Raw genomic sequence first — 20642 nt, forward strand, 5'->3', positions numbered from 1 at the left:
CATGTTTACCCCATCTATTAATGAATGTAGATGCTTTCCAAAATAGCTGCATTAAAATATATGGTATAAATATATGGTACAAGCTGAGAGGAGGAAAACCTGTGGTCTAGAGACCCCCTAGGTTCAAATCCTGGTAAGAATGGCTAGCTGACAAGACAAAAATAGCTTGCAACAGATCTATACTAGCCTCCCTTCCTTTTCATCACCAGAAAAAATATGTCACACCACACACACACACAAACACACACACACACACAAGCACAATACAGGATACAGTAGGCGAGCCTGTAGCCTAGCGTCTAAGGACACTGCCTTACAGAGGGCCCAGGTTCAAATCCTGGTAAGGGTATGGCTACCTGAGGAGGGCAAATAAGCCCAAAATAGATCTATAGTAGTCTCCCTTCCTTTTCATTATCAGCAAAAATATGCTACAGAGAGAGAGAGAGAGAGAGAAAGAAAGAGAGAGAGAGAGAGAGAGAGAGAGAGAGAGAGAGAGAGAGAGAGAGAGACTGCTTTATAATCAAGGACACATCTTAAATTGAAATAATCAAGACACTTTTCAAAATCTGATTTCCCATTGTTTTCCCCACTACATTTCATGTTTCCCTCTAATATTGCATTGTGCAAACCTGAAATTTCCCCCAATGATTCTTTTCCTTCTCTTCCTCTTATATGTGGGAGGGTGTGTGCAATTAATTACATAAATAAAGAGAACCTCAAAATAGAAATGATGGTTTTAATAAAGGTAGGGTCCCATTGGGAATTCAAGCCTCAAAATGTAAATCACGGTGCATTGTCCTATCAGAAGAGACCAGACATCACACAGGGATAAGGTACCCTTTCTGGTTATATTAAACAATAGGTTTTATTTATGCTGCTGTATGAGGGAGATAATCAAGTTGCCTCATAAAGTAATGGTTCTGGTGAGAAGGTCGGGATTTCTGCTCTTAGCAGATTAAAAAGTGGCAGCTTTATACAGGCACTCAAGGTGGAATATGTGGATTCTCAAAAATCCAAATTGTTTTGTTATTTTCTTTGGCAGAACTATTTTGGAATCCAGATGATAGATAGGCAATTATTTTAAATATATAATATGCCAGAAGAAATTCCATGGTCATTTTTTTTCCTGTCTTTTAATAATCCTACAATTCCTTGCATCAGGGTGGAGTCAGGGCAACTGAATGGAGCTGAGTGTTTACTGGCTAGATGTTCTTCCCATTGCCAATGCAGAGTTCACACCTGATATTTATAGAAACATAGAAACATAGAAGTCTGACGGCAGAAAAAGACCTCATGGTCCATCTAGTCGGCCCTTATACTATTTCCTGTATTTTATCTTAGGATAGATATATGTTTATCCCAGGCATGTTTAAATTCAGTTACTGTGGATTTATCTACCACGCCTGCTGGAAGTTTGTTCCAAGGATCTACTACGCTTTCAGTAAAATAATATTTTCTCATGTTGCTTTTGATCTTTCCCCCAACTAACTTTAGATTGTGTCCCCTTGTTCTTGTGTTCACTTTCCTATTAAAAACACTTCCCTCCTGGACCTTATTTAACCCTTTAATATATTTAAATGTTTCGATCATGTCCCCCCTTTTCCTTCTGTCCTCCAAACTATACAGATTGAGTTCATTAAGTCTTTCCTGATACGTTTTATGCTTAAGACCTTCCACCATTCTTGTAGCCCGTCTTTGGACCCGTTCAATTTTGTCAATATCTTTTTGTAGGTGAGGTCTCCAGAACTGAACACAGTATTCCAAATGTGGTCTCACCAGCGCTCTATATAGCGGGATCATAATCTCCCTCTTCCTGCTTGTTATACCTCTAGCTATGCAGCCAAGCATCCTACTTGCTTTCCCTACCACCTTATTTATTTATTGTGCCCAGAGAAAAAAAATATCTGCTGCTACCTAGGATTGGACTCGCAGCTGATTCTGAGGCAAGACCTCTATCCCCATAGCCAATGCATATCTTTAAATAAAACTAGTATAGTATCTTAGCTCCTTGATTAGGCTTTTGGGAAGAGAAAGATGGACAGCAGCAAGATGTTCCTTTTGACTCATTCAGTATATTTTGACTATGACTAATATTCTCCTTGATTGGTTTTGACTCATTCAACTAGTCCCAAAATTTTCTGGTAAACTCATGCAGAAAATATTGAGCATTAATTTCCCCCCAAAATTAATGCAGGCACTACGCAAAATGCAGCAAAGTGCTCTTGAATATTTTATGGTGTACTTTATTTGCAAGATGTTCTCTGTATATAACAAGATGTTTCAACAAGATTTCTTTTACCACTGTTCCAGAGAGTAAATTCCTCAGTATAACTTCATCTATCTTTAATAGTATTGCACAACCACAATACAAAGCACATTACATATTTCAGTTCTGCTACTTGTAAGTGTGAGTGTGTTCTTCTTCTGCAACAATTAAAAACTGTACCACACTTAATTGCAACCGTACAAATGTTTATGCATGTAAAACCACCGATGTAGCAGACAGACCATAATACTACATAAATTGAAAGGGGCGTGCATAAGCGCACCACTGTGCCTACCATCCCTGTCCTGTTGTCTTCTTTTGTTACTTTTTATCATTACTTATCTAATGTTTTATTTGTACAAATTACCACTCTATAATTGTTTAAATAAATAAATAAATTCAATGGAATTACACACACACACACACACACACAAACACACAAACAACACAAAACATAACTATTCCAAGAAAGCCAAGTTAATATAATATGAATAATCATAGCTTGACTTTCACTGTTGCAGAAAACAAAACCATTTGGGTCCTTCCAAATAGATATTTGATGGTAACAGTAATCTTAATATGAATATATGTGTGTATGTGTATGTTTAAATATATTTGCATAACTATGCTTGTGTATGTATGTATGTATGTATGTATGTATGTATGTATGTATGTGTACGTATGTATGCATATTAGTTGTGCGTATAACTATTTCGTAAATGCTAAAAGGGTTTGTTTAGAAAAACAGTATTGTCTGATCTGGTCCTCCATGTTTTTCAAATTTTTTAGTCCCAAAGCACTCCAATGTACAACCCTTGTATTCAAAAGGTTCCATCGAACGAGCATTTTCAATTAAATTAAGAAGTTTTCTTTTCTGTCAATCTTTCCCTGAAGTCTGACCTACATATATAATATCCCACCCTGTCACAGAAGAATATGTATCCTACCTTAATTTTATGTACTGCAGTGTATTGTTTTAATGAATATTTTAATGGAAATTGGAATAGATGAAAGCCCCAAATTGTCTCAGAGGAATTCTGGTAGAATTTTTTTTTCACTGCTAGTCTCAGCAGCAGCTTTGCTTTCAGCCTGGTCTTGAAGTTGGATCAATGAAGAGGGATTATGTTTGTAGATAATGAGATGCAAATTCAGGAATATGCCTAGAAATACAAATATGAAAAAAAATAAAAATAAAAATAAAACTAGGGTTCTCCGTTTCATCTCAGCTTTGAATGACTAGTAAAACATGTAAAAAGTTTCACCTAAGCATTAAAGATGATTACAAAGAATCTACCTTCGAAGTGAACCATCACAGTTGAGCATGAAAATGATGGACTGCATTAATAGGTAAAATGAAAAAGAAAAAAGAAAAAAACGGAATGCAGGTTTCTCAGTGGTGCTGGAAAAGATTAGCTAAAGAAAACAGGATTTTGAAAAAAAGAGAATTAATATCTTAGATGAGAAATCTTCAAGGCAATAAGACTTGTAGCCCAGAGATTCCTTCCTCATTTTGAAGTCATTTTGGTAAACCATCCATCTGCCACTCCCCCTGACAGCTGAGAGTTGGTGGGAATAATATAAAACAATGGAAAAGGATGGCATACCTTTTATTTTTATTACTGTTTAATTGTGCTGTTTTTAAGTGATGCTTCAGAACAGTGACTAAGGGTGGTTTATAACACATTAAATATAAACACATTGCAGCCCCCAAATCAGTGATCTAAGCCAGTGTTTCCCAACCTTGGCAACTTGAAGATATCTGGACTTCAACTCCCAGAATTTCCCAGCCAGCATTCGCTGGCTGGGGAATTGCCCCCCAGAGGTGGAGTAAAGACGCTGAGACATATATTGTGGATTAAGGGTCATTTATTAATTATCATAAATTTAAATGACTTTAAATAAATTTAAATACGTAACTTTGAATATTTAATTCAAAACAGACTAAGGACCTGCAGAGCCAAACTAACGGGGCGGAAATTCCTACCATAACATTCCTTGGCAACATTGGGCAATGAACTCCTTGCTGAACCAGGTGGAGGTACCACCTTCACCTGGATCAAACCACGCCCCACGTGTTGGAGGAATTCACCCTCCAATCCCCGGGGGAGATTGGATACGGTGATTCCCATGGACATCCTCTCTCCAATCCATCACCCTTAAAGAATGCCCGAAAGGAGCATGCGCAGTTGCTTCTAATTGCCCATTTCCGCCCCCAACCTGCCAAACCCTAGTGACCAAAGTGAGGCCTATTTAAACAACTAAAAGCGCCGCACCCCTAACCAATCCAGTCCGCACCGTCAGTGTGGAATAGGCGAAAAAACGGCCGCCTCTAAAGGGGAGGACGCAAAAAATTCCTATTCGGCCCCAAAGGCGACCTCCTTAGGACACACTGTTGATAGCGGAGGGTGGGCGGATGTTCGCTGGCAAAAGCAATGGGGGGTCCCTTCCAGATCGCCCTTTAAATAGGGCGATCGGGACCCGGCAGGGCAAGCCGGCAGCGCGCTCTCATTGGCGCGCTGCCAGAAGCCGAACTTCCGGGTTCCAAATGAACCCGGAAGTGCTGAGCTCTGAAAAGAGCTAGCTCAGCGTCGCCCCCCGCCCTGTAGGGAATTTCAGCCGGCAGCTTTAAAAAACTGCCGGCTGGGCATTTCTGGGAGTTGAAGTCCAAATATCTTCAAGTTGCCAAGATTGGGAAACACTGATCTAAGCAATGTAACACAGACCTACGGAGCAAAGTATGTTCCCAGCTCCTACATTAGATCATTTCTAGAGGCCCACTGCTAGCCATGCAGGGTTTTGGATAGAGAAGACTACACAATTGTTTAGATCAGTAGAATGGACCAAAAATATGTCTGTGTTTCTTTTATTGCAATGCAGATATAGTTGCAATTGCACAGGCAATGGATACATGGGTCTGTATTGTGAAATACCTATTCCCTTTTGCTGGTCACATTTATGTCATAATAATGGTACTTGTGAAGATGCCATAGAGGGTTACATGTGTCACTGCTGGGCAGGTAAGCTCTGCATTATTTCACAAGCATCCATCGCTGCTGGTTATCTTTTGCTGAATGAGTTGTTGTTGATGTTGTTTAAAAAAACATATACACACAGGGACACAGCTATATATATATATGATCAGATCTTATATACACAAGGGGAGGAATTCTTCTCTTTTCTTGTTTTTATTATTTTTATAGTTTTTTTCTTTTTTTCTGTGATCAACTTAAAAGCAATTGCATTCCTTTCACTGCTGATGTAACATTATTCAATTCTACAGAAAATTATGTTGTTTTGCAAAGTGATCTCGACTAGGTGTCTGGATGGTCATCTATTTGGCAACTTCAAATTTCAATTAATAAATGCTCTGTCTTATATATTGATAAATGTAATCAGAATGTCAAGTATAAGCTAGGAGGCATTGATCTGGCAGATGAGCCTCACTTTGTTAAGCACCTAGGTGCACTTATCTCTGATGATCCAAAGTTTGTTGTAACAGCATTGCTAAAAAAAAACCCCACTAAGAATTGTAAACTTAATTCTACGAAGCTTCTTTTCTGGAAAGATTGTATTGCTAACAAATGCTTATAAAATTTAAGCTAGACCAGGGGTAGGCAGAGTTGGCTCTTCTATGACATGTGGACTTCAACTCCCAGAATTCCTGAGCTAGCATGATTGGCTCAGGAATTCTGGGAGTTGAAGTCCACAAGTCATAGAAGAGCCAACTTTATCTACCCCTGAGCTAGACCAATCAATCTCAATTGTTTGGGATCCCTATCATTTATCTGACATTAGTACAATGAGTGGTTCAGAAGTATTTTACAAGAAACGTTTTGCACTTTTCTGTATATAATAGAATTCCCTATGCTATTAGGCTCAAAATTCTTGGCTTGGCTAATTTGGAACTATGTCGCTTGTGGTCAGACTAAGGTATTCCATACAAAATTGTACTCAGTAATGTTTTATCTGTAAATGATTTTTTCTGTTTTAATTGTAATAATAAATGTGCACTTCTATTCTACTAGTTTTTCTCATCATTCCTATCATCCTTTTCCTCCCACTTAGGACTGTATGACTGTAACTTGTTGCTTGTATCCTAAGATTTTTATTAATATTGATTGTTTCTTCATTGCTTATTTGACCCCTATGACAATCATTAAGTGCTGTACCACATGATTCTTGACAAATGTATCTTTTTCTTTTATGTACGCTGAGAGCATATGCACCAAGACAAATTCCTTGTGTGTCCAAACACACTTGGCCAATAAAATTCTATTCTATTCTATTCTATGTGCAAACAACCACTTTAAACCCAATATAAATCGTTCTAAACTTTACTGTAAAAAATACAATTTTTATAATAGAGTTGTCAAAGTCTTGAATGCTCTACCTAATTCAGTTGTCTCAGCTACAAATTTTCAGTTTTAGTCACAAATTGACCTCACTTCATACTTAACAGATCCATGGAGTGGGAGTGCATAAGAGCACTAACATGCCTATTATCGCCGTCATTGTATTTTTATATTATTCCAGTTTTTGTTTCTGTTTGACAAATTATAATAAATAAGATAAATTAAATAAAAATCTTAGCTCTTTACTATCAAGGGTGATAAGGTTACCTTTAAAAATTAAAACACCAAAAAACATGATTTTAAAACATCTCCTCCCCTTCCTTCTTTTTGACACCTTCATAGAATTCCTGTGATTCTCTCTCTAATTTTAGAACTGTGTCCTCAATTGTCTTTCTAGTAAGCTCTTTGTGGATGTATTAATTACTTGGATTAATTGAAAAATGACACCATATTGGGTTAAAAAAACAATGTATTTCTTAATTGCATATAAAGGAGCATCTAGAAATTGTAAAATGATTCTAAATGTAGTAAGAAAAAAAGGTTGCCGCAATAAGTAGCAACATTCCCACTGGATCTTAGCATACCATTCATTTGGAAGTAACTTGGGGCAGAGGTGAGTTCCTCCCGGTTCAGACTGGTTCTGTAGAACTGGTAGTAACTTGGCAGCCTGGATCACTAGAACTGGAAGCAACCTAGGCCTGCCATGTCCCCGAGCCAGTTCTTGTTTTTAACTTCTGCGCATATGCAGAAACTTTTTTAAAGTACTGTACATAAGTGCATGTGTGCTCCCATGGTCCCTGAACAAACCGGCAGCAAAGAAAACTGGAACCACCTCTGACTTGGGGAAGTTGTAAAACAAATAAGGGAGGCTGCTATTTGAGGTTTTAAGATTAGCTTTAGGATTGGGTCCTAACTGTCCTACATTTCTGCCTTCCATTTCTGTCATCAGGAATAGTGCACATTAAGGAAAGGGGAATAGAAATATGTGTATGGAATACTATACTGAATATTGAATATTCAGGCAACATTCCGATATTGTCAGGCATGAAAGACCGGGTCTACATGTAAATCTTCAACTAAAGACTCCAGAGAAAGACAGCATAGTTATTGATATAATAAAATAAATAATAAGTAGATTTCTTGCTGAAAGCTTATACTCAGGAATCTTCTCAACTAACCATCAGCACCTGGTTAATTTGTTGCAGATACACAGGGATTCTAGGCTGATTCCTCTTTCAACTCCACTCTTAGGTTCTGCTATTGTTTTTCTTACACATATCTGTGGTGACCCAGGGCATGGCATAAAGGCAACACAGCCAGATAATAAGTATGAGACCCTTTATTAGCTCCAACTTTGCCCCCAGCATCCCTTTTACTCCCCGGGCTAGAGAAAAACTCTCCCACACACCTATAACAGCCTTTGGTTTAAAATATTCCTGTCCAATTGTTATAAGCAAAAAACGTCCAACTAAAAATCAAACAAGGCAAGATAAGGTAATTAATCCGGCAGGGCAAGCAAGATAAAGAGTTCCAGAAATGAAGTAGCATAGCAGTAAATCAAACCAAATTTGGAGGATGCCAGGAACTCAGTTAAAGCAATTAACATGAGATGAACTCTGCCACTCCCATTTGTCTCTCCTTTAAACTTTATCCCCAGGTGTGCATAATGAAAAGAATCAAGTCCCTTTCCTCTCTCATAAACCATGCAACCCACATTTCTCTATTTGTTGTATCTTGAAATGGCTACCTTGTATTTCCTGTAGATAGTTTGTTCCGTCTTCCAGCGCTGTCTGAGCTAAAGCAGGAAGTCGCGCCTGATTGGCTCAGACGCGGCTGGCTCTTGCTTTGGCGGGAGCCGCAAATGTATAAAAGAAGCGGTTTCTCCAAGCAGAGCCAATCGGTACTAGCTGAATTGTCACTTGCCTTGCTGAGCTGTCACTTGTTCTCTGAGCTGAATAAAAGTACCGATTTGTTTGAACCCTGCCTCTGGGTCTACTTCACTGGCGACGACGGACGGAAGAAAACCTCGCGTGCAACATGAGCAACGTCCAGATCGGCCGGGCTCCAGAATTCTTCGACCCCGAAAAAACGTCCTGGGACGAATACATGGCTACCTTCGAGATCTTCCTCGAGGCGGCAGGAATACAGGACGCCGAAGCCGATCGCAGACGGGCTATTTTCTTAAATTACTGCGGCCCAGAAATCCGTGGCCTTGCCCAGACTCTCACCGACCCGCAGCCAGCAAGAACCGTCGCTTGGTACGTCCTACAAACCAAGCTAGCGAGCCACTTCAAGCCGACCAAACCAGCCATGGTTTTTCGGCATCAGTTCTCCATGATGGCTCAGAAGGAAACAGAATCAATCAACCAGTTTACAACGCGACTTCGGACGGTACTTGCACAATGCAAGTTTAAAGACCCGGAAGCTCGCCTCACCGATGCCTTGGTTTTCGGCATGAGAAGCGCCACGGTGAGGAACAAACTCCTCACCGAAGACGAACCGACTCTACAAACCGTGATTAAACTAGCGCAAACCGCAGAAGCCGCCGACGCAGCGGCTAAGGAATTAAAAGAACACGGAAGGCGAGAACTCATCGCCAAGATTGACTCCGCGTCTCCCCGCGCCGAGGGATCAGACGACCTCAGCCAACCAGCTCACAACGTGGACAACTGCTTCCTGGTACAAGACCAGCCAAGACACCACAGAGCTACTCACCCCCCAGCCCCCTGCGCCGGCTGCCGAGGGAACCACCAGCGCCATCGATGCCCCTTCCGGGACGCCACATGCCACCGCTGCAACCGTCGAGGCCACATCGCCATCGCATGCAGAGCGTCGGCACCAGAGGAAACATTCTCCACACCGCGCCACCAACGACTGCAAAACCAAACGCCCCAGTCGCGAGAAAACCGACCGTTCCGCTATTCGGGTCAAAGGAACTACTCAACCGCTAACCGCGACTACTCAAGAGGTAACACTCAATTTTCCGTGAATAACACGGCAACCAAAAAAGGGGGCAAAATTGTTATCTCGCTGTTACTTAACAACCAACCATGCTCGATGGAGCTTGATACAGGGTCTAGGTATACCATTATGCCATGGGAGAAGTTTAAACTGTATATGCCTAACCTGTCTAAATCTGATCTAAGGCAAGCCTTTTTAGTAATCAGAGATTTTCAAGGGGGGGTAATCTCGGTCCTGGGAACAGCAAATGTACCTATTGTATTCAAGAATGTCAAATGTACCCTACCCATGCTTATTGTCACAGGGGCTAAGCACTCTCTCCTGGGTTTGGCTTGGATGGAACCTTTGGGGATTGAAATTTCTGGTGTTTGTACTGTAAACTGTGATAATATGCCTAACTTCGTGCAAGAGTTCCCTGAAGTGTTCAGCCCCACCTTGGGATCGTATAAGGGGCCCCCTATATCATTTTCTATTGACCCCAAGGTTCCACCAGTCCGGCTCAAACCTCGCAGGGTACCCCTCCCGCTTCTCCCCAAGCTAGACCTGCAGCTGGATAAACTTATAAGCCAAGGTATTTTGGTCCCTGTGGAACAAGGGCCATGGGAAACGCCCATAGTTACGCCTCTAAAGCCAGATGGTTCTTTAAGGGTTTGCGCTGACTATAAATCCACCCTTAATAAGGCTCTCCAACATCACCCCTACCCCATCCCAGTGGTACAACAACTCCTACACTCCCTGGGGGAAGGGAAAAGGTTTGCAAAAATCGACCTCGCGCAGGCTTACCAGCAACTCCCGGTCGATGAACAAACAGCAAACGCGCAAACGATTGTAACGCACAGGGGGGCTTTCAAATGCGCAAGGTTACAGTTTGGGGTAAGCATAGCCCCAGGGATATTCCAGAGTATTATGGAACGCCTATTGTCAGGGGTAAATGGGGCCATCCCATATTTTGATGACATCTTAATTGCAGGGGAAAACCAAGAACAAGTAAACAAAAGAATAAGGGAAGTACTTAAGAGGTTACAGGATAAAGGCTTAAGGATCAAGCCTGACAAATGTGTCTGGGGAACCAACAATATAGAATTCCTGGGATATAAAGTGGACAGAGAAGGTATCCACCCCACAACAGAGAAACTGAGGGCCATTAGGGAAGCCCCGGAGCCACAAGATAAAAATGAACTGCAGGCATTTTTAGGCCTCCTTAATTTTTATTCCGTTTTTTTAAAGCAGAAGGCAACAGTAGCAGAGCCTCTACATCGTTTACTCCAGAAGGAAACCCGTTGGACTTGGGGGGAAATTGAACGTGAAGCCTTTTTCCAAATAAAGCAATTATTAACTTCTAAAAGTGTGGTAGTCCAGTACAGTACTTCACTACCCATTAGGCTCACGTGCGACGCTTCACCGTACGGCGTAGGAGGAGTCCTAGCTCACGTTCTGCCTAATAATACAGAGGCCCCAATCGCATTTTTTTCCAGAACCATGACCAGCACAGAGAGGAATTATAGCCAGTTAGATAAAGAGGCTTTAGCTTTAGTAGCAGGGGTGAAGAAATTTCACAATTACATTTTTGGAAGAAGTTTTGAATTGGTTACAGACCACAAGCCCTTACTAGGCCTGCTAGCCCCCAACAAGCCCACTCCACCATTTATGTCTCCAAGACTGATCAGGTGGGCCCTTTTCCTCTCAGGGTACCAGTATGAACTCACCCACAAGGGGGGGAAGGAAATCAATCATGCAGATGGCCTCAGTAGGTGCCCCATAACTGACTTAGTGGAGGACCCTGCTCCTTCCACAGATGTATTAATGATAGAGCTCGAGGATAACCCACTAACCACGGCCAAAGAGGTAGCTGCACACACGCAGCAAGATCAAATCCTTAAACAAGTGGTCAACTGTGTACTTAAGGGATGGCAAAATGACTCTGTGAAACCTGAATTGTGTGATTTCAAAACCAAAAGACTTGAATTATCATATGTTAAGGGTTGCCTGCTGTGGGGAGATAGAGTGATCATCCCCAAAAGCCTAAGGGTAAAGGTACTCAAAATGTTACATGTGGGCCATCCTGGGATTGTCAGGATGAAGAGCCTAGCAAGAGGGCATTTATGGTGGCCAGGTTTGGATGCTGATATTGAGAACTGGGTATCAAAGTGTGACCCATGCCAAGAATCACGGCCTAATCCCCCCAAAACAACTCCGGCAGAGTGGGAGCAGCCTGCTGGGCCTTGGTCAAGAATCCACATTGACTTTGCTGGTCCAGTGGGATCCCAGTATTTCCTAATAGTGGTTGATGCGTTCTCCAAGTGGGTGGAAATAATAGCAATGAACAACATAACCACAAGTGCCACCATCAAGGTATTGAGTAGACTGTTTGCCACCCATGGTTGCCCAGATATCTTAGTGTCTGACAATGGGCCACAGCTAACAGCCAGGCAATTCGAATTGTTCCTAGACGGCCTAGGGGTCAGGCATGCCCTCATCTTGCCTTACTCGCCATGGGCTAATGGCTTGGCAGAACGTTACGTTCGTGTGGCAAAGGAGGCATTGCGCAGGTCGGGCCCTGGGGATGTACAACAAAATTTGGACCAATTCTTGCTCACCCAACACATCACCCCTAACTCTCACACACATGTAAGCCCTGCAGAGTTATTAATGGGAAGAAAATTAAGGTCACCACTAGACAGGTTGAACCCAAGATTCTGTGTTAATAATCAAATGTTTGTAAAACCTGAAAGAGAAATGTATTTGGGACAAAATGTATATGTAAAAATTTTTGATGGAGGTGTAAATTGGATGAAAGGAATTGTTGTTAAACAAAATGCACCAAAGACTTATATGGTAAAACTAGAGGATGGTCGACTGTGGAAACGACACATCGACCACATTCGGAAACGAACAGAAAATCCTTTGCCACAAACCGCGGACATGGACTCTCCCCCTTCAACAGACTTTAACACATTGCCCGAATTAAGAGACACGCAAAGGAACTTATCGGGCCAGGGAGAGCCATCCAGCGACGCCGAGCCATCCTCCTCCTCCGAGGTCTTCGTTGGGCCCGCCAGGCCAAGTCCACCGCACCGGGAGAACAACGGCGAGCCATCCTCCACAGTCGGTGTCGAAGGAGAAATTGAACTGCGCAGGTCAGAGCGAGCTTCACGGAGACCCCACCGATTGGACGACTTTGTCACATGGCTTTCGTGATGGATGTGTCCAACTATGAGGGGAGGGGTGTTGTATCTTGAAATGGCTACCTTGTATTTCCTGTAGATAGTTTGTTCCGTCTTCCAGCGCTGTCTGAGCTAAAGCAGGAAGTCGCACCTGATTGGCTCAGACGTGGCTGGCTCTTGCTTTGGCAGGAGCCGCAAATGTATAAAAGAAGCGGTTTCTCCAAGCAGAGCCAGTCGGTACTAGCTGAATTGTCACTTGCCTTGCTGAGCTGTCACTTGTTCTCTGAGCTGAATAAAAGTACCGATTTGTTTGAACCCTGCCTCTGGGTCTACTTCACTATTCTTCCCTAAGTAACCTAGGATGAAGATGGGGTGGGCCTTGGTCTTCATTTGAACTCCTTCTCTCTTATTCTACCTCTGTCCAGACTGACTTTGCCCTTCCCCAGTTTCCTGCACAGCCAACAGAGCCAGTCTCCTGCTCTCATCAGCTGTTCATCTTCCTCTTTGGATTCAGACTCCAACAGGGGCATGACAGTATCACTCTAACTTGCAATATGCTTGAGATTTTGTCTTGTAGAGTTAATGCAATAACACTGCAAATTGTGCTTTGTTAAGTATGGTGTTTATTTTGGGGAGGGGCAAGTTCACCCTGTTTCAGTTTTGGCTCCAGGCTTGCTGCAATTGCCGAATCAGTATTTTTCTGGCTCTGTATGGATTTGGGGGTGGGATGCTTGTTCTCAATAAGGAAAGAACCCAAACTTGAGAAAATAACAGTAACTTTAAACAATGTGCTGTGATAAAGGACCATGCACCTGGTTTGACTTTAGACAGCCCCACCTTCCTCCTTAGGAAACAGTATAAAAAAGAAGCAAACCATCTGTTGTGTAGGATAACCAAGGAACAATAAATAGGTTAGCTCTCTCCTTGATTAGTTTCCATCCATTGCTTCTTGTTCTGCCTTCAGGTGCCTTGGAAAATAGATTGAATCCTTTTCCTTGTGGCAGCCCCTAAGATATTAGAACATGGCTTCACTACATCTTCATGGAGCTACTAGGAGTCGTCATCCACTAGTTGGGAAGCAACATTGTCAAAAGAGGACATCATATTATACATTGCCAACCCATGCTCGGTAGGTGATGTTACTGAAATTGTGGAACCTAAGCAAGATAGAATAGCTGTACTATTTCCTAGTGGAGAAGTATCCTTGAGGAGCAATTGCATGACCAGGATGTGTGGGTGCTTTTTCTAGACTCCTGCTGAATGAGCAGGGGAAACTCAACTGGTATGCCAGTTGTAACCTTGCCTGGAGTTGGGTTGGTGATGGTGAATCTTCCATGCAGTTATTATTATGCCCTCATGACTACTCATTTGGGCTACTGCAACACTTTCCACATGGGACTATCTTTGAAAACCATTGGAGATTATACTGTAGGTACATATAATTCAGCAACCTGCCTATTAGCTAGTACTGGGTGCTGTAAAGATATATCGTAGCATTGTATGCTAGTAGGTATTTGGGTGCAATTCCATAAGAAGGCACTCAAATACCTTGTATGCTAGTAGGTATTTGGGTGCAATGCCATAAGAAAGTGTCCTTTGTATGTAACATATTTCAAATCAATTATGACATATTCACATTGTATCACAAACAAATGCATATACAACCAATTTCTTTTCTTAACTCTTCTTTGGCTCTCCTTTAAAGCCTTTCACGTATGCTCTAATAAGTTCATGTTGTTGCTTCTGAAGTTACCACTAGAACCCAAATCAAAAATAAGGGCAATAATTTACAATTCTTTCTGTTATTTTCAATGCCACAAGGTATATAGGTTCTCACTAGGAAATAGACATCAATGAATGTAGCAGTAATCCATGTCTCTGCAGGAATGAGTGCGTGGAATTGTCATGGTCAAATTAGTATGGATAAAATTCCAGAACTACCTCAGTGTTCAGCTACTGTAAAGCATCGGGTTATGTGTGCAACTGTCCTGGATTCACAGATGAGCCTCCAGCTCTGTCAATTCTGTGCACTTCGCTTGTGTTATAATCAAAAGGTTCCCCCTGGTGGACACCAATATAATGACTGAGAGTTGTTTCATTATTTGAAATGATACTTCTATAAAGGAGAATAAAATACATAGTAACGTGCTAGAAACAAATATTTCTAAATATATCTATGCATATGATTGATAAGAAAATTTATCTTATGAGTGTCTATCACACATAGTGATGTATACTCAATTCTCTGTGAGTACAATGTTGATAAAAATGTATTTATTGTACAGTGTAGAGCAATGGCAATTAGCTACTTCTTACAGTGGAATACAGCATTTTCAAAATGCTTGGAAATAGAAAAATTCCCCTAACATTTTCTGCTGTCAAGATGTAATTTAATATGTTTATTTATTTGACGTGTGGTTCATTTGCTTAGTATTGCAAATTGAATTAATTAGCTGATACACACAAAACTTTAAACTGAAGGTTTTTAAAAGGAGGTAAACTGAATTAAGTGTATAGAATTTCTTTCTACAAAAAGTGAAATACACTCAAAATTTCATCTTGGAGAATAATCTTTCACCAAAGACCAACCAGGAAAAGGACTGTTAAATAGGGCAACGGAGGACTTTGCTGGGTGACAATCATTGTTAGGAAATAGCCCATCTGTTTCCAAAACAGTTAATTAATTCAATTTGTAGGCCCACAAATATTTTCATTGAAAGTCATTTTTATCATAATATTTGTAAATTTTTAAGACAAGAATTTTCAGGAATATGCCATTCTATTGAATTGCTTACATTTAAAAAAACAATCGTATAGAAAAAGAGAAATATGCCAATGGCTCATTCTTTAACAATGTTCATTGCATTTATAATAATCACATTGTTTGTTCAGGTTTTTTTTAATTGAAATCATTTGAGGAATGCTATATATTTTTTCAGAATTCTTATGGATTTGAATAATGTGTGCACACACACAATAATGTGCGCACACATCTATGCAATGGAACAATGGATAATAGAGCATGTTTTACATCAACCCTATAAAGAAGGTGTTGTACTCATTATTCTTCCTGTTACTAAACACTTCCTTATCTTCAGGCATGGCCTACTTTCCTTCATTTTGAATGTAGGAAAAGGCTTAGATATCTGGGACAGAACATATGCTTTGAAAATGCAAAGTTACCGATTTGATTTCCAAGTTGTAAAGATTCCTCTGACAAACATGGAGAAATCCCATTTGGTTACTGCCTGTATAAATGTTACTAAATTACTTCAAGCCATGGGATGTTTGAGCTAAGTCAGCTTCCTATTTTTTGCTTTGAATTATCCATATATCATATTACTACTATTAGTATTTCTCTTTACATAAGGATACTACTATTAGCATCCCTCCTTACAAAATCTTTCCACATTAATGAAGGAGAACCTCTATACTTATCAGCAGGGAATCTCAGGAATTTAAAATCACTCAGTGCAGGAAATTTGCAAAATCTGATAACTCCTCTTGTTGACTTCATGAACCAAAGTATTCTATGAATCAGCCATGGTACTCCTTTGAATTAATACTTCTGAAATATATTAATACTAGTGGACAGATGTCTTTCAGCTTATCTGCTTTTGTCAGTCTTTTGAATGAGAGGCTCCTGAGACATTTTCAGGCATTCTGTCTTCCCAGGGAGGATTGGATCTTGAGGAATCCCTTGGCAATGTTGTCTCTGGCAAGAAGATGTGTTTTCTCTCTTGGCAAGCAGACTCAACAGGTCTCTTGGCAATGTTTTTTTTCTGATATCAGTGATCTTCAGCCATATTGTAAAGGTTTTTTTCCAATCTACCTAAAATGGAGTCTCCAATACATTGCACAAAGGTAAGCTAATAGCCACCTCAAACCTCTCACTCTAAAGGCGAATAGACAGATGTCAACACCAGGGATCTGTAGACAAATAGGCTATGATAATTGACTGAAGATGTTGATACTAACATCAGACCTATTGTCAGAACAGAGTAGGAAAGCTACTGCCTGAGAAATGTTCTGGACCTGGACTGGGATCTGGCTGGTTGCTGCAAGAATACAAGATTTATAGCTTGTAATTTCAAAACAACATTTCTTTTATTTTTCTTTCCACATTGGATTTCGTCATTACAGCTCCGGCATGCGAAAATGCATACCAATCTCACAAACTAAACTGCAATATTATAATTCTTTCTAAAATAACAGGCTGTCTACTTCAAAACATCTTCTTACCTCTGAGTCAGGTTCACACTGTTAAAAAGCAGTTTATCATGCAATATAAAACTTACTTCTCCGGAGAGATGATATACGGCACCATTTTCGTTTCTAGCACTTTGAAGAAAAGCATCCATCTCTTCCGTTCAATTCTGGAAGTTATATAATTAATTAATTTGCACCCTCTGAATAGCATATTAAAACCTCTTCCCCCAATTTCATCTCTTCTTTTCTGTAACCTTCTGAATTTAACCAAGGACTCCCTTCTATACTCCTATTATCAGAAGAAACAAGACTCTGCATGCTTTCATCGGACGACTATTCTATTTCACTTTCATCCTCACTAGCTTCTTCCACATCTCTTAAATCAGGGTAATTAACAGCTTCTACATCATCTTCATCTTCTGAATCTGACATTTCCAAAGGCTGACAGAGAACACACACAAGAACTTCTGAGGGACCCTAGCAAACACTATAGTGATGGTAATAGTAATTATTTCTATTTCACAGAGAGGCATATAGGCTGCCTTCAGTATCAGGCCACAATAATTTGAAGACTAAGTGAATTCATCAAACAATAACCAGTTTTTCCTTCTGGCAATGACCGCACATTAATAAGTTTTTCTCTAACAATTCTTGCAGAAACAGTGATGTGTACACTCATATTAGGTGTGGGGGGGTTATTTTGATCATTTTCAACAGATTGCTCAATCTGAGTGATAATTTTGAAATTAGTTGCCTTCTTTGACAGATAAATTTGAGGATTTAATTAGAATGAATTTACCAATAGTTATGACCAGTGAGCTTATGCAAAGGTTCAAAAGTGCTTCAGTTTGATAAAGCTTCAGTCAAATTGCCCAACTGAAGCAGATTCACAGATCAAAGCAATGATTTGCTTTGAAGTAGTGAATTGAATCAGGCACTTTTGAAATGCTTTGTAGCTTTTCAAAGAGCTTTGCAGATTTAGTGGCTTTTCTACTGTTTGTGGCCAGCTACAAGCTTTAACTCTTTACTTGAGTTAATGGAATGTTCCACTGTAAAATACCCCACCACGAAAACTGAAACCACAATTCGGCTCTCAGCATTTTAAGCATAGTTGCCCTTACTTTGCAATTTTCTACACTCTGGATAGATTTAAGACTTTTGAGAGTGGATGACTTGGTGCCAGGTTAATACTTACAAGCAGTGCTTGAAATTTTCTTGTTCTAAACATAGAGGTGGGGTATTAAGTTTAAAAATATTTTTTCTCGGGGCTGCTACTTTCTTCATACTGATTCTTGTCACTTTCTGTGGCATTGTATTTCACTGTATCAATTACATTCAGTATTTTTGGTAGCTAATTAACCTAGTCCTAGAATATTGCCACCAATGCACAGCTCTGACACTACCAAGTCTTGCCGCTTTTTAAGACATTCTAACTTGTCAACCGGCTATGCCAGCTCTTTGTACATCCTACAAAACCAAACAAACAGAAACTACAGAGTAGTACTTCTCATAAGGGCAAGTAATTTGTCATTTTTCAAAGGTTTGCCCTGAAACCATACCATCTACATTTACCAATTTGTCCTGCACCATTGTTTGAAGCCCGTGAATATCATAATGGGACATATTTGACAATGGTTATGATAAACTTTATTAGCCTCCAGAAAAGATAAGTGACATGGAGCAATACATTTCAGAAGAAGTTGGTGGTCATTCTTTATTATTAACCTGGCATCTAGAAAAGCATATTCAATTTGAGATTATGGATAAAAGGATGAATTCAGTTAATGAAACTGATTTGCGACAACTGATGGGACGATGGAACAAGGTAAGACGATATATGGCGAGTAGAATGGAGACCAAACTACAAGGAATAAATTGGAATCACTTTATAATATGTAAACAGATATTTTGCTCTTGAGTTAAAATGGTATATACAAGAAACACCCCCAATTTGGTGGTGGTGGTGAGCACTACTCACAGAGCACCTGTTTTATGTTGTGTGTGCATATTTTAAAAAATCAATAAAAAATTAAATAAAAAAAGTAATTCCAACACAGAAAAAAAAATAGAAAAGCAAATGGAAAGGTTGTTATATTTTTAATGAATTCCAACAACATATTCAGAAAAACAACTTTCTAGGAATTATGCTGGAGAATCTGACTGATGTTTTGTAGAGTAGAATACATTCCTACCATTCTAAAATTAGTCTACAATATTATTTCAAAACTTATTCCAATATGCCTTTGGATGTATCTTTCTGAAACATGGCAGACCTAATTTCTTTAAAGAGTATAGTATTTTCATCCAATTTTGTCAAAAATGTAAAGCAATTAAAGGCATCTTTCAGTCTCAGATCTCTAACCCTATTAGAGTCACTGGAAATCAAGTGGCATATAAAATCACTTGCTTAAGATGGGCGGCAACAGAAATTGAATAAATTAGAATTCAAACAAATACCTGCCGCAAAACATCCCTGATTTAACAATTGATAAAAAAGACAGAAAAGTCTGCACAGCGGAGGTGGCAGTAGCTGGAGAGAGCACAATAGAAAAAAAACCTGAACAAATTAACAAAATAGAAAGATATTGCAAATAGAAGTAGAATTGTTGTGGAGAAAGAAAGCAAAAATAATACCACTATTAATAGGTACCTTGGGTGCAATCCCAAAACATCTGAAACCCTACTTGAACAAAAATCACCATTAGTCAATTGTATTAGTCAATTGCAAAAAGCATCCTTATTTGCAACCACTTACTGTGACTGTACTTTTAACATTGTCAAAATGTTATAAAGAATATCCAAACTCCTCAGGAAGGGCTCAGATGGATGGATAAAAATGCCCTATCCAGTCTGAACATCTGGGTGACTGTGCAACCAACAATAACAATATCATCAAATTAGATTCCCCTTGAATCTCATATTGTAGCTGTGTATTGAATCATTACCTTCCTACTTTACATTGAATTTGCACAAGTCTAATGGTCAAGAAGTTGCCATCGAATTGGTACCCAATTCAAATCATCAGGCTTAAACTTTCATTTCCCCAGATTTCTTATACTTTAGTTGCAGATTTTTCTCCAATGTGCAATTTGATAACTTATAGTGTATTTTATACTATTGTCTATTATCGAACTCTTCAATTTTGATGTATGCTGATTTGTTCCAACCTTTGTAACCTTCTAAAGCCTAGGGGGACATCACATATGAAGGGCCTAAAATAAGTTAATGACATTTGAATTGGGAGTTTTTTCAATTGCAACTTAATCACAATTCTACCATAATTAAGATATGGTCCAAATGTGCTGAAGCAGTTCATAAACTGATCTTGTAGCAGGGTCTATGCACATTTCAAAATTAGTAATATTATGCAATTTTGTGAATGTTAGCTACATGAATATCATCAATTGTTGCTACGTTATTTTGTAATTCAGCCTCAAAATACAATGTAAGACAAAGGCTCTATACTTATCAGCCTTACATGACAGAGACTTCTCACAGAAAAATGCTATTATGGCTACATTTAAAGAAAAAAAATCTCCTAACTATAATAAATAGATGTTTCAGAATTTGTATATTACTCCCAATCCAAAATAGAACTCGAGGTGTATAAGGAAGGCTCTGCCTCCACTATGTCTTCCTCCAACTTTATTGGTCTTGGCATCTTCAGGGGCTCCTCAGAGTCGTTTGTCC

The sequence above is a fragment of the Erythrolamprus reginae genome, unplaced genomic scaffold (assembly GCF_031021105.1).
Source record: "Erythrolamprus reginae isolate rEryReg1 unplaced genomic scaffold, rEryReg1.hap1 H_8, whole genome shotgun sequence".
Taxonomy (NCBI): domain Eukaryota; kingdom Metazoa; phylum Chordata; class Lepidosauria; order Squamata; family Dipsadidae; genus Erythrolamprus; species Erythrolamprus reginae.